The sequence below is a fragment of the Rhinolophus hipposideros genome (assembly GCF_964194185.1).
Source record: "Rhinolophus hipposideros genome assembly, chromosome: 10".
NCBI classification, from domain to species: Eukaryota; Metazoa; Chordata; class Mammalia; order Chiroptera; family Rhinolophidae; genus Rhinolophus; species Rhinolophus hipposideros.
Window position 1 is genome coordinate 6,121,521 of NC_138056.1, and position 13,023 is coordinate 6,134,543.

The following is a 13,023-nucleotide window of genomic DNA, read 5'->3' on the forward strand; positions in this document are numbered from 1 at the left end:
GCATGCCGATTACGTACCAGACATCTCTGCTCTCAAGCCCAGACATCCCATGGCTTCTCAAACTCCACGGTTCAACACTCACCTCATTGTCTTCATCTGTCCATGAACCTCCCAATCCCCTCCTTCATGCCCTGCTCTGATTTGCCCAATACCCCTGAAATCAGAAACCAGAGGGCCTTCCTCAAAACGCTTCTCTCCATCAGTCCCAGCCTGGGGGTCTCGTCCCTTCCATGTGCCAATCTCCAGACCTCTAGGCCTGCTTGTTTTCCCTCTCTTCACCTATGTTGTGGCCAGAATGACTTGTTTTATCATCTGCTCCCCAGGACAAAGCCCTAACTTTTCTGGAATTCCAGGGCTTTTAACCATCAGCTTCCAACCAGCCACCCCAGCTTCTCTTTCTCTCCCCCTCTCCTAGCTTCCACCCCCCATTTCCCCCAACCCCTCCTGTCCCCCTCCCCCGCTTTCACACCTCCAAGCTGCTCAGGCTGTTTTCTCCCACCATTCTATTGTCCCTCCAGCAAACCCTAGTCATTCTTTGAGGCTCCGCCCATGTGCCCCTGCCTGTCTGCAGCGCTCCCGGAATTCTGCAGGAAGGGAGCACTGCCGTCTGTGCAACTCCACTGTGCATCACAAGAAACGCTATTAGAGCCTTTGATTAAGCTGGTACGCAGTGCTAGCCATATATGTCTCTCTCCTGTTCCCTGTGACAGCACCCTGGGTAAGGTATTATTATGCCCATTTAATAAAAGAATAAAACAAGACCTAAAGGGATTAAGGAACTTGCATCAGTGCACACAGCCAGTGTGTGCAAGAGCCGGGACTGGAGCTTGAGTTTCACATTGTCGTTTGGAGGCATATGATCATTCTTCTTTAAATCGCTATGTCATGCAGGGTCTCTGGTCCCACTCCCCACATAAGAACGCAGGACATGGTGAGGCCAAAAAGGAACACCCACGGAGCCATAGGTAGGGTAGTCATACCACTATATTCTCGTTGGTGGCTGGGTTGGAGACACAGGAAACAGGAGCCTCACGATTTGCAATCTGCCGTCCGCTTCTCTGCTAACCCACCAATCCCTTGCTAACTGCCATCCGGACCTGCTAGCCCAGCCACGGCAGTTATATCAGCGGCTAATGGCTCACTGGTTACAGCTGATGGCCAACTAGTCACAGCTGACGGCCATCTACTACCCGAGCCAGCACCTTTCCACGTGAGGCCGAGAGCCTGGAATCTGCTCTCTGAGACTCCGTCCCCACATGCTACTTTAAGACTTAGAGTTGCTGAAGAGAGCCCACTATTTCTGTGTGCATCCCAGCGGCTTCTCGGTGTTTGGTGCACAGCAAATGTTCAACAGATGCTTGTTCTTGCGTGTGTATATCCTTTCTCTCACGACTTTACTGACGTACAATAAACTGCTAGTATTTGAAGTACATGATTGATGAGTTTTGACACAAGTGTCATTCCATGAAACCAACACGTCCATCACCCCCTTTCCTTGTGCTCCTTTGTAACTCCTACTCTGCTGGTGTTTCAGATTAGTTTTCATTTTTGAGAATTTTATATAAATGGAACCAGGCCGTATGTACTTTTTAAAAACTGGCTTCTCCCTCTCAACATAATTGTTTTGAAATTCCTCCATGTTATTGTGCATAGTCAAGATTTAAAACTTCTATACTTCGAAGATGAAAAGTGAAAAGGCAAGGCACGTACTGGGAGTAAATACGTTCAAAGCACACACTGACCAAGGACTTATATCTACTATTATATGAAAAAGCTCTGACGAGGTCGGACAATGAAGTTGGTGAACTTGTTGCAATAATGTACCTAACCTTTTTTGCTATAATATAATCAGAAGGATTATTCATTATGAATTTGTACCAACTGACAAACACTTAACCAAGTTTACCATTTGGAAGTACTGAAAAGGCTGCGTGAAAAAGTTGGACGACCTGAACTTTTCGCCAACAATTCATGGCTCTTGCATCACGACAATGCACCAGCTCACACGGCACTGTCTGTGAGGGAGTTTTTAGCCAGTAAACAGATAATTGTATTAGAACACCCTCCCTACTCACCTAATCTGGACCCCAATGACTTCTTTCTTTACCCAAAAATAAAGGAAATATTGAAAGGAAGACATTTTGATGACATTCAGGACATCAAGGATAATACGACGACAGCTCTGATGTTCATTCCAGAAAGAGTCCCAAAACTCCTTTGAAGGGTGGACTAGGCACTGGCATTGGTGCATAGCTTCCCAAGGGGAGGACTTCGAAGGTGACCATAGTGATATTCAGCAATGAGGTAGGTAGCACTTTTTCTAAGATGAGTTCGCGAACTTAGTTGTCCTACCTTATATAACTCAACAAGGAAAGAGAAATATCCCAACAACAACATTGGCCAAAAAAATGAATAGACACTTTAGCAAAAAAGATTTATAAATGGCAAGTAAGAACATGAAAAGATGTCCAACAGCACTAGTTATTAGAGAAATGCAATTTAAACCACAATGAGAGACCACTACATATTCACTAGAATTAGCGCTAAAATGGCAAGATGTGACCATACCAAATGATGGTAAGAATGAGGAGAAATTTGGAACTCTTCATACACTGTTGGTGGGAATGAAAAATGGTACAACCACTCTGGAAAATAGTTTGGAAACTTTTTAAAAACTGTGCATAAACCTACCATACAATATCTGAAGAAAAAGGAAAGCATATGTCCACACAGACTTGTGCACAGGTGTTTATAGCAGCTTTATTCATAATTGACAAAAACTGGAAATAACTCAAATTATAATGTCCATACAATGGAATACTACTGAGTAATAAAATCTGTTTGTTGACTGTGCAAGTGTATTACATAGTCCAAGGACAGTGCATGCAATACTGCATTTGCTCACTAGATGGCGGTAAAAGCACACTCATTTCCATTCAATCTGCATCTCCTGTGGTTTCTCTTCCTCACCACAGCGGGCATGACAGGTCATTATTTCTCATTCAATGGGTGAGAAAACTGGCACCTGCAGAGGGCAAGTGACACTCCAAGTTTGCCCACTTGTCAGAGCCAGGACCCAAGATCCGACCCATGTCTCCTAGATATTCTGGGCTTCCGAGTCAACTACCCAGGTAGACTCTCCCACATGTCAATTCCTCCCCCCATCCTGTGTGTCCCCTCATCCCAAATTCTCTCTTCTAGTTTCACACCTTTACTGAAATCAGAAATCTGCTGCCCACATCCATACCCACTAGCCCTGAGCCTGGGGAGCTTGAGAGGACGCTCGGGGAGGCTGGGAAATGGTGGGGCTACCATTTGAATTCAGGTTTGTTTTAGCCCCCAACTTCTGGGATTAGCAGGATGATGAAATCCAGGGCCACAGGTGTGAGAGCACTTTGTGAAGCTTGAGGGTTATATACACGACATGCCTGGGGTTTATGTTGTCAAGACCTAGCCACTTAACTTTAATGTCATTTTATGTTGACCTCCTCCCTTCTTTTTGTGCTCAGAGGGTGGAAGTGGCTTTGGGCCTACTTTTCTGCCCTTTTCTGTGTCTGGCCTTTACATTTCCAATCCCTGCCAACTTTGAGGCTGTTCAATCCCAGGAACCAAGTAGCCCCTCCCCTTACTCTTTTGCTCCTAATGAAGTCTTTCTACTTCCAAGCCTTCCAGCACTGGAAAAACGCGGGACATCTTTCTCCGTAAGACTCCAGCAAGATGCTGAGGCAGACTCGGCATCAAGGGGACCATGGTGTGTGTAGTTCAGCTCCTCCCTACTCCCTGCCCCTATTAAAATCACTTTGTGGGAATAGAAAGCCCCTCTGCCCCGGGTCTGCTCAGGCTGGTGTTTGTCTGCTGCTGACTTGTCTGGACCGTTGCTGCACTGAAGAAAACGACGGAGTGGGGAGCGACAGGTTAGCTCAGATGGTTAGAGCGTGGTGCTCTTAACAAGGTGGCCTGTTCGATCCCCACATGGGCCGCTGTGAGATGCACCCTCCACAACTAGATTGAAACAACTCTTTGACTTGGAGCTGATGGGTCCTGGAATAACACTTAAAGTATAAAAAAAAAAAAAAAAGTTGAAATGTTGGAAATTGACTAGAGTTCGAATCCCAGCTAGGTTGCCTTGGCAAAGTGACCCAACAGAGCCTACTTTTGTTTGCAACACGAGTAACCCTTCCTGAATTCAGTGATGAAAAAGCTTTCTGAGGCCCCTCCACTAGGCTGAACCGGTGTGGCCATTCCTCACCGGCTCCCCTGGCTAGACCTGTGCTGGGTTCCCCACTCCCCAAGCATGGCTGGATTTAGCCTCTCCCACCTGCTCAGGAATAGGGTCCGAGTCGCAGAGACACCACGGATTTTTAGAGACTGGGTAGAACCATGAGGGTTAGTTATTTCAGTATTTCATCTGCAACTGAGAAGTATCACCTGATATTCATGCCATTCCACATAACAGGGGACATGACCAGCTTGTAGTTTGGGCACTGACAACTGATAAAGGACAATGTAACCATGAGTCACTCAAGACTTAGAACAGGGAATATCAGAAAGCTCTTTATTAGGTGAAATGTCTCTAAATTTACAAGTGTCTTTCATAGATGAAATGGAAACCCTCTGCGGAGCCCCGGACAAGTTTCCAGGCTCTCGGCCTCACGTGGAAAGGTGCTGGCTCGGGTAGATGGCCATGGCCGTCAGCTATAGACAGCCAATTGGCCACTAATATAACTGCCGTGGCTGCGCTGGTTGGTGAGTCGAGCCGGTCAGTTGGCAGAAGCAGACAGTCCGTCGTGTAAACCCAGCCTCCAGTGAGACTATAGTGGTGTGACTCCCCTACCTACGGATCTGTGGGTGTTCCTCTTTGGTCTCACCAGGTTCTGCATTCTTATGTGGGGAGCAGGAGCTGAGACCCTGCAGGCGGTACCGCGTGACACCCTCCCTCTCCCTTTACCTGTCCTCCAGTTGACTCCATCCCAGCCCACAGCCAAGTAGGCTGCTTAAACCCAGTTCCCACTTGTTTCTGGGGAATGTGACTGGGTCACACGACACATCACATCCCCTCCAAGTCCTTCCCCTACCTGAAGAGTGCGTTATCAGTCATGTGTACCTGTTATTGGACAAGTAACAGGAACAAGGGACAACCCCCACAAAACACCCATCTACTCAGAGGCAGAAATTTGGTTTATACACAAAAACAGCACACCAATGAAGAGTTTTTCAATTTTTATTAAGTTTTACATTGTGAAGCTTCTCCAAACACTAGATGCATGGGAAATATCTGGAAATTAAAGACAAGGCAGTTATATCACATTCTCATGTAAATATAAATACAAACTGATTCAGGCTTCTGACAAACTCAAAAGCTATTTCACTCCCAACCCCAGAGCCTAGCTAGTCCCGGAAGAGAAGAGGAAAATGGAGAGTCCAGAAGGAAGAGGTGACTTCAAGCAAAGATGCCACAGGGACTTGAACCCCGTCCTGGAAACCAGGAGTGCCAACCACCAGCATCTTTTGCTTTTTTTTTTAAAGCTAGGAAAAGGTCAAAAAGCAAAACCTGAGAAAACAAAGGACTTTGTTTTCTCAGGAAAAGAAAAACCTTTACAACCCTACTGAAGAGCACTGGAGAATCTGCTTCAGCTAAGCTGCTAGCTTGGCCAAGTCTGTTATGTTCACCTGAAAAAGTCTTAGCAGAGAATTTTTGCAATCCCACCCCATCAGCCCTCTCAACCACTAAAATGCCTATCTTCAGTTTGAAAGTTATGGCATCCCACCCAACATTACAGTTCTTAAACGTTACTTTGCATTTACTGGTTCATTTTAATCACTGAATAGTGCTGTATACTTAAGGCATCTTAGAGCCTTCAGTTGTGGTACTAACCATTTGCAGGCAAACGAATGGTCTTTTCTAGTAGTGCAACCCACCGGAAGACCTCGCCACCACTGTTACCTTGAAACAGATATGGATCATGCCCACAAGGATCCAAGCTACTGGCAGCATCGAGGTGAGGGGTGAAGGGTCTGCGCTAGGCCAAAGGCAGGGGGTGGCGATGTGGCAGAGAAGTCACTTGTGGGGAGACTTTGCTTTTTAACAGGCTTCTGGAAAACCTAGGGAAAAGTGGTTGCCCGCTTTCCCCCTTTCCCTCCCCTTCAAGCATCACTTGAGGTTTGGGCATTATTAAGAGCTGCTATAAAAACAGCTTAATTAAATGTTAGAAGCCCAGGGGTTTACAAGGTACTTAAGCATTCCTTTAGATGCTTCTCTCCAGAAAAGAGGCTCAATGCAAGTCTGTCAAGTGATGTTGAGGGAAGTCCTCATTTCTGACAGGAGATGGGGGTATGAGGCCGACACCACTGGTGACCTTAGTATAATAGCGCTTTGTTGTTTCTCTTGCCACAGGAAGGCTCCGTGGTGGTCCTACTTTAAGCCTTCGGTGCCTTTAGTGAGGGTTACCTGAAAAATCTTAAAGAAAAAGGCTTAGCGCCCACCTTACCCCTCCACCCCCAAGGCCAACAACTTGCTCACGTGCTATTTACTTCAGCATAAAGCTGAAAATCTATTTAATGCTCATTTACCCAGAACGGATCTGACCTGGTATGTAAACATAGAAAAAGCTTGTTCACCTGTTGTCCTCATTTTGTCCACTGGTGAATTCAACTGGAAGATCCTTCTATAGTCTGAAGAATACCATCTGAAAGAACTAGTGGTGGTTCCCAATCCCCACATTTAAAATGGAATGCTTGTTTAAAGTAAATAAGCTATTTTTCCTTACTGGGTCTGGCTTCTCTGGCCCTTCGCATATGTCTGCTGTTTTGAATGTTCCTGCGTATAAGAATTAAGACCAAGGGAGGGGAGAGAGAAACCCGCACAAAGACAATGCACTAAGACCACTTAACTATTATAAACATTTCCACTTGCCAGTTAAATTTCTTGAAGACTGTTGCTTGTTTGGGGTTTATTTCTTGTCACTGATTTTAAGGTTGCATCTGGAAAAGACTAAAGGCTTCAGTGCCCTCCCCACCCTCCTACCAGAAGTGAACAAAAAAGCATTTTTTACCTAATGCACAGCAAAAAGTACTTGGCTTCAATCACAAACACGAACGCTTAAAGCTGCAGAAACTTCAACACTCAGCCTTTTATCACTCAGCTGGATTTTCATTCAACAATCACTACTCCAAGCATTGGGGCAAACACCTTTTAATCATACTCCAGTCGTTTCACAATGCATTCTAATAGCAGCGTATCAGAACAGTACTGCATTACTTGCCAACAGAACAGACAGACCTGAGGTCAAGACAACTGCATTCTCTGTGTAGTCTGTAAAAAAAAAGCTAAAAAAGTAAGCCCCACCCCCTCCTCCCTTCCCTCCAAAATCGGGGAAAAATAAGTTACTTGAATATGCTGAAAAACTCACTGCAAGGTCTCACACACTCACTAGGAGAACAGAAGGCAGAGCCAAGCGATTATATGCAAGTCAAATCGTGAACAGCTTCATGAGGGATGAAATGAAGCCTCTGCAAGGGAAAATTCTTTAAAAACCCACATCTCCCCAAGTGGCTATACAAAAGGCCAAGTGTAAACACCCGGCTAACGCTAGATGAGATGCTCATAAGCATTCAGCTAACATGCAAACTTTGGAAATGTAGGCAGTATTTTATTAACTCTAAGTTTAACCACTGCCAATTTAGACTCCTTATTTTCTGGAAATAGAGTGTAGGTGTAGTTACCTGTTATTCTGATCATTATCTCCCACCTGTCTAAGAGGTATTTATTCCTTATTTAGAGGGCCTCTATTGCCATGTGCCTGGAATTATTAAATGCTCATCACTTTACGAAGAATAAAATTTGTCTTTCCTGCCTTAAGTTAAATTCCTTCTTCCGCTCAATTCCTGATCTTGTCCATTAAAGAGTGTTCGCAGACAAAGTTTCTGAAAGATTAGAGAAGAATCCCCCCAAGATTGCCCAACACTAACTACAAACAAACAATATTTTATTTAAATAAGGAGACAGCTGCTTTCTAAAAACATACATTCTCTATTTAAAGTTTTATTTTAAACGATTTAATGGTTTTCTGCACAATGTACATTACAAAACATTAAATTTTAGCAAGATTTTAACATATCTGATTATTAACAGCACATTATGCTATCCTTTAGTTTTTCCAGACAGTCAATGCTAAACAAATTTTCTCAGTTTTATAAACATTACATTCTGATTATCAAGAGGCTTTTGAGGAATTAACTTGCCTCTGAGTGAGGGGTGCTATCCCATCATGGAAGCCAACAGGCACAAGTCCTGTCTAATCTAAAAAGGCTGGATGGGAAAATTCCTCACAATCCTGAAAACCCCGATGGAAGGGATCAGGAAAGTGGCCCATGTTCAATACTTAAGACCACCACAGCTCTTCACAGTGAATAAGCACTTATCCCTAACATGCAATACTGCGGATGCAAATTAAACTTATCTGTTAACAGCTGCCTGCTGTTTTCTGCTCCCAGATGAAATGAAGCAACTCTCCTGATAGTGAAGAGGCACCTGTCTGAGGCAAACGAAAGATTGGCAAACAGCACAGCCTCCTCTGAATCCACTTGATCCCACTCCTCTGAATTATTTCAGCTTCTTTTATTCCAGGATTAATGTAGCATTATCATTTTCATTTCATTTCACTTATATTCTGTCTGCTTTTATAAAAGCAGGATTTTGAGATGGACATTTGATCTTCATTGTATCGATCATCAATTCGTTATTTTATTCCTCATCAATTCGTTACTTTTGTGGGTACAGCTTGATAAGCCATAACTTTAAAATAGTAGATTCCATTAACTTTAAATTGGTAGCTTTCATTTGCTTTTTTTTTTTTGGCATATGCAGACAACGTTTTCATCAGTAGTAAGGATCTCAGGGTTATGCCTTCTCCCCAACAGAGGTATGAAATATAATCTTTTCTCCCTTTACTTATCATTCACCAAGGAGCTGTTCCCTCTCCATCTAGGCCATCATTATTGCCAGGCTGGTTATGACTCAGAAGATGTTATCTGAAAAAAGTCTACAGAAAAAAAAAGGTTTCCCCTCCCTCATCAACAAAAACCCACCCTCTTTTATCAGTTACGATTCAAACTTAAGATGCAAACGTGAAATATACAATTTACAGTAATGTTGAAGCATACCTTAACATCGTGTTTTGCAGTCATACAAAGGAAAATTTTTCCTATGCTAAAAATACTTGCTTATGCACAACTGAAAATAGAATCTTACTTGATAATATAAAAGCTACCACCAGAAGAAATCCCTTCAGGATCATTAAGCCACTTCCTTTGCTCTGAAGCTCCTAGAGCAGTATTAAGTTTTATTAAATCACCTGAAAAAAATTCCAAGAGAGAACCACACACTACCATATCCAAACAGCTTTAGTGCTTTAACAAAATTCCCAAGATGTTACCTGCATCAGCATATTGGGCTACACCAACCCCCAGGCCAACACTTTCCTTCCCCAGCTGCCCAATGCAAAAATTGGGGGAAAACAAAATCTAGACGATTGGGCGTTACTTGCCAACTTGAAGTTGCGATTTCTTAGTTTTTCCATCCTAAGTATATAAGTTCTCTGGCATGAGTTATCTGAAATCATAAACTAAACAATTACCTAAACCCAACCCCCCTCCCACTCCCAACCATAACAGGCCACTGCCAACTACAAATTGCCAAAATTTGCCCCTCCCCTTTAATAAAAGGTAATTTCCAAAGTCACATTTGAAAACTTAACTTCAACATTTGGCCTAGTCAAGCTCCTCTGAAGTTCTCCTGAGATGACTGAAATGAACCAAAGCTGCACTGTGCTGTACATTTCAGCTTCAACTGGGAATACTCTTCCAAAGGAAAAGGCAGCTCCAATCCCTGAAGGTGTTGGTGCCAACAGCATAGCCGTACAATCCTTCTCTAACCCCGTTTGCCAATAGTACTATAGCATCTGTGGAAAATCTTAGAAAAAAAACATTCTCCCCCACCCTTTTCCCTGTTAGGACCACCCCAAAATACTTCAAGTTAAGGGATTACATACTTTAAAAATCTGATTAAGGGTGGAAAAAAGAATAACTACCAGCCATTTCGCCAATGGACAGCTCCGCCACAGACCTCAAAGTGAGAACTGCTCGCGTTCTAGTTTCTAGAAACTGTAAACCTGTGGTGTTCTGATTATCCTGATACTGGATTTTCTTTTTTTCTGTTACCTTGAGTCATTTGCCTTTGGGAGTCTAGACAGACCTAGGGGGAAAAGAACTCAAAACATATTTTGCCCCCAACCCACAAAACACTTTCCCCCCAGAGTTACACGCCCAACTTCACATTCACATCTATTCACAAAACTGAAATGCTTCATTACCCCAAGCTAAATATAAAGAAACTGCTTACAAAACTTGCCTGAATTTTTGTCTCAAATTCATTGGTTTCCCTTACATTGGTTAAAAGACAAAACCAAAAAAAACTTGCCATCTACCATTCCTCCGGGCCTTGGAAGACTGCCCTCAAAAGCTTCGACAAGTTGCATGAGAAAATACGCCTGAAAAAGAGAAACCTACGACACCCGGAAATCGGCCTACACCCCATCAATCAATCCCTCGCCGCTTAAGTCCACAACTCCCCCATTAGCATTAAATAAAGGTTACCAGACGTCAGTTACCAAACATCAGGACATGGCCAACCTCGCGGGCTTTTACACACCACTGGCTCTGCCTGCGGCCTCGCACGGGGACGCTCGCGGCTCTAGGCTCCTCTAGCTAGCCTCCACGCCGCCGGCGCCTCCGCGTGGTCGCCCCGCCGCTCGCCAGCGTCAGCACCCGCGCTGGGGTACGCGCCTAGCTCCACCTCCAAATCGTTAGGGCTCCTGGCTTCTTCCTAGCTTCCTCCACCACACCGCACTGGCTCCCGGACTCCTCTCCTATCTTCACCACGAACTGCTTGCTGCTGGCTTCTCCGTCCTAGCTTCACCGCACACTGGCTCCTGGATCCTGTCTGCTGCTCCTGGCTTCCTAGCGTCACTGAATCCACTTCTGGGGAGTACCTGGGTCAGCTGTCAATTAATGCTAGTCCTTCCTCAGGGTTTAAATCATCTGAGGTCTCATCCCAGTCCAAAGCCAAAACGTTAAGTTGGTGGTTATCCTCGATCTTGAATTACTCCTTATGCAAGTCCTTTCAATATTCCACACAAAGCTAAGCTAGTGTAGTTAAGGCTTTTCAAACTTGAACTCTTCCAAAAACACCCTCGTCTTAATTACTTCAGTCCTTTTATTAGCTTTTTGCTGTGATTTTTTAACCGATTCCCCTTCTAGCTTCCTTCCGGATATTCTTCTAAGTTGCTCCTGGTCTACAGTAGTTTAAACCAACACCCTCCACCTCTTCAGCTCTAACTTCTTCCTGCACCACCAGAAATTAAATTCGTGGGCTCTTAAGATTTTAGTACTATAAAAAAACTTCCTCCTTATATATTTTTTTGGTTCTTGTACTTTGTCCAATTTTTTTTGGCTTTAAATTTTTCTATCTTCTAAGCTTCTCACGTCTATCTTGTATGCTGTGTTCAATAGTTGTTCTAGCTTGCTTTTTTCTCCTTTTCTAGCTGAAACTTCTCCTTGACAGTATTTTCAACCTTGTTTCTATCTTCTAGTTTTCTACTAAATTTGTATCTTCGCCTTTGGTTTTCTAGCTTGTTTTAATACTTTCTTCTGCTTCCTACCCTTTTGGGTTTCTATCTTCTAGTTTTCTACTAAATTTGTATCTTCGCCTTTGGTTTTCTAGCTTGTCTCAATACTTTCTTCTGCTTCCTACCCCTTTGGGTTTTTCTGTCTTCTAAAATGCGTTTTATCTTCTATTTTCCTATCTTCTCTAAGTCTTTTCTTCACCTTCCTGTACACTTCTGTCTTCCAAGTTTTCCACTTCGAATTTCTAATCTTCTTTCTCCAAAAATTTATCCTAGTACTAATTAGCATTTTCATCAAGTTTTAGCTTTAAGATCAATGAAGCTTTAAATGACGCAATCTTTCCTGCGCCATGTATTTGAAGGTCTCTTAAATGACCTTCAATTTGATCTTTTTAAAAGACGGCCTGTAAGATATTTTAACCATCTACAACTTCATTTGCTAAGAATGTTAGCTCTTAATACTATTTTAAAAGCTAGACTTTCAATTTAAGTTTAAGGCTTTTTGAATTCGGACTTCGCAGTCCTTCCAGCAACTTCTTTGAAAATTATTCTTACTCCATAAAGCTTAAATCTCTTAAAGCTGAGCCTCCATCACGTTCTAGAAATATTTTTTCTTCTTTTTCTGAAACTACTCTTTAAAGTCTTCATATTTTCCCTTATATAAGATCTTAAGCTATGAAGATAATGCTAAACGATCTTTAGAAGTAGTTTCCATAAGCCCTTTCGCTATTTACATTTCCTAAAGAACTGTATTAATTTCTATCTCTTTTTCTATTAATTCCTATCTTTTTAAGAGAAAGACTTATCTGCGGGTTCCTCAAGCTGTGCCTCCCGCCTCAGCAGCCACCTCTGCGCCCGCTGCCTCAATGCCTGCCGCAGAGCCTGGGCAGGCGTATTTATAGGGGAAGGACGGTGCACGACGCCGCATTCAGTAACCTTCCGATGCCTTTGTGAGCGGGAAGCGAAAATAGTCCCTCGGAAAGGTTAAAAATAGAAACTGGTTAACAAGCCTTTCTGGAGTTTTCCTAACCATTTAAAAGTCAACTTGATTGCAAACCACGTACCTAGAAATATTTGACTTATTAGCAAATAGATTTTAGCTGGAAAAGTTAAACAAAAACAATGAAAGTCTCATTTGTGTAGGCATTCAAACAGCTTCTAAAAAAAATCAGAGTCATTGTTTGGGAATTTTTTAGTAGCTCTCAAAAATACCTTTCATGTTTTCTTGGAGCACAGCAGGTACTATTTTGTGCTTTTTGGAGGAAGGTTAAAAGGGGGTTTACTGACGGCCTTCGCTTTCATTATGTAACAGCCTTAGCCTGGCTGATACCGCAGAAGTTTC

The 13,023-nt window shown here is 43.2% G+C and overlaps 1 long non-coding RNA gene across 1 annotated transcript; it reads right to left on the bottom strand.

Annotated features, from left to right (window-relative positions):
* Positions 1–8,021: 8,021 nt before the first annotated feature.
* On the bottom strand, positions 8,022–12,553 carry LOC308504419. Its single transcript, XR_013994351.1, has 2 exons — positions 9,251–12,553; positions 8,022–9,041 (listed from the first exon to the last, which is right to left on the bottom strand). It is a non-coding gene; the product is annotated as an uncharacterized lncRNA (long non-coding RNA).
* Positions 12,554–13,023: the final 470 nt, after the last annotated feature.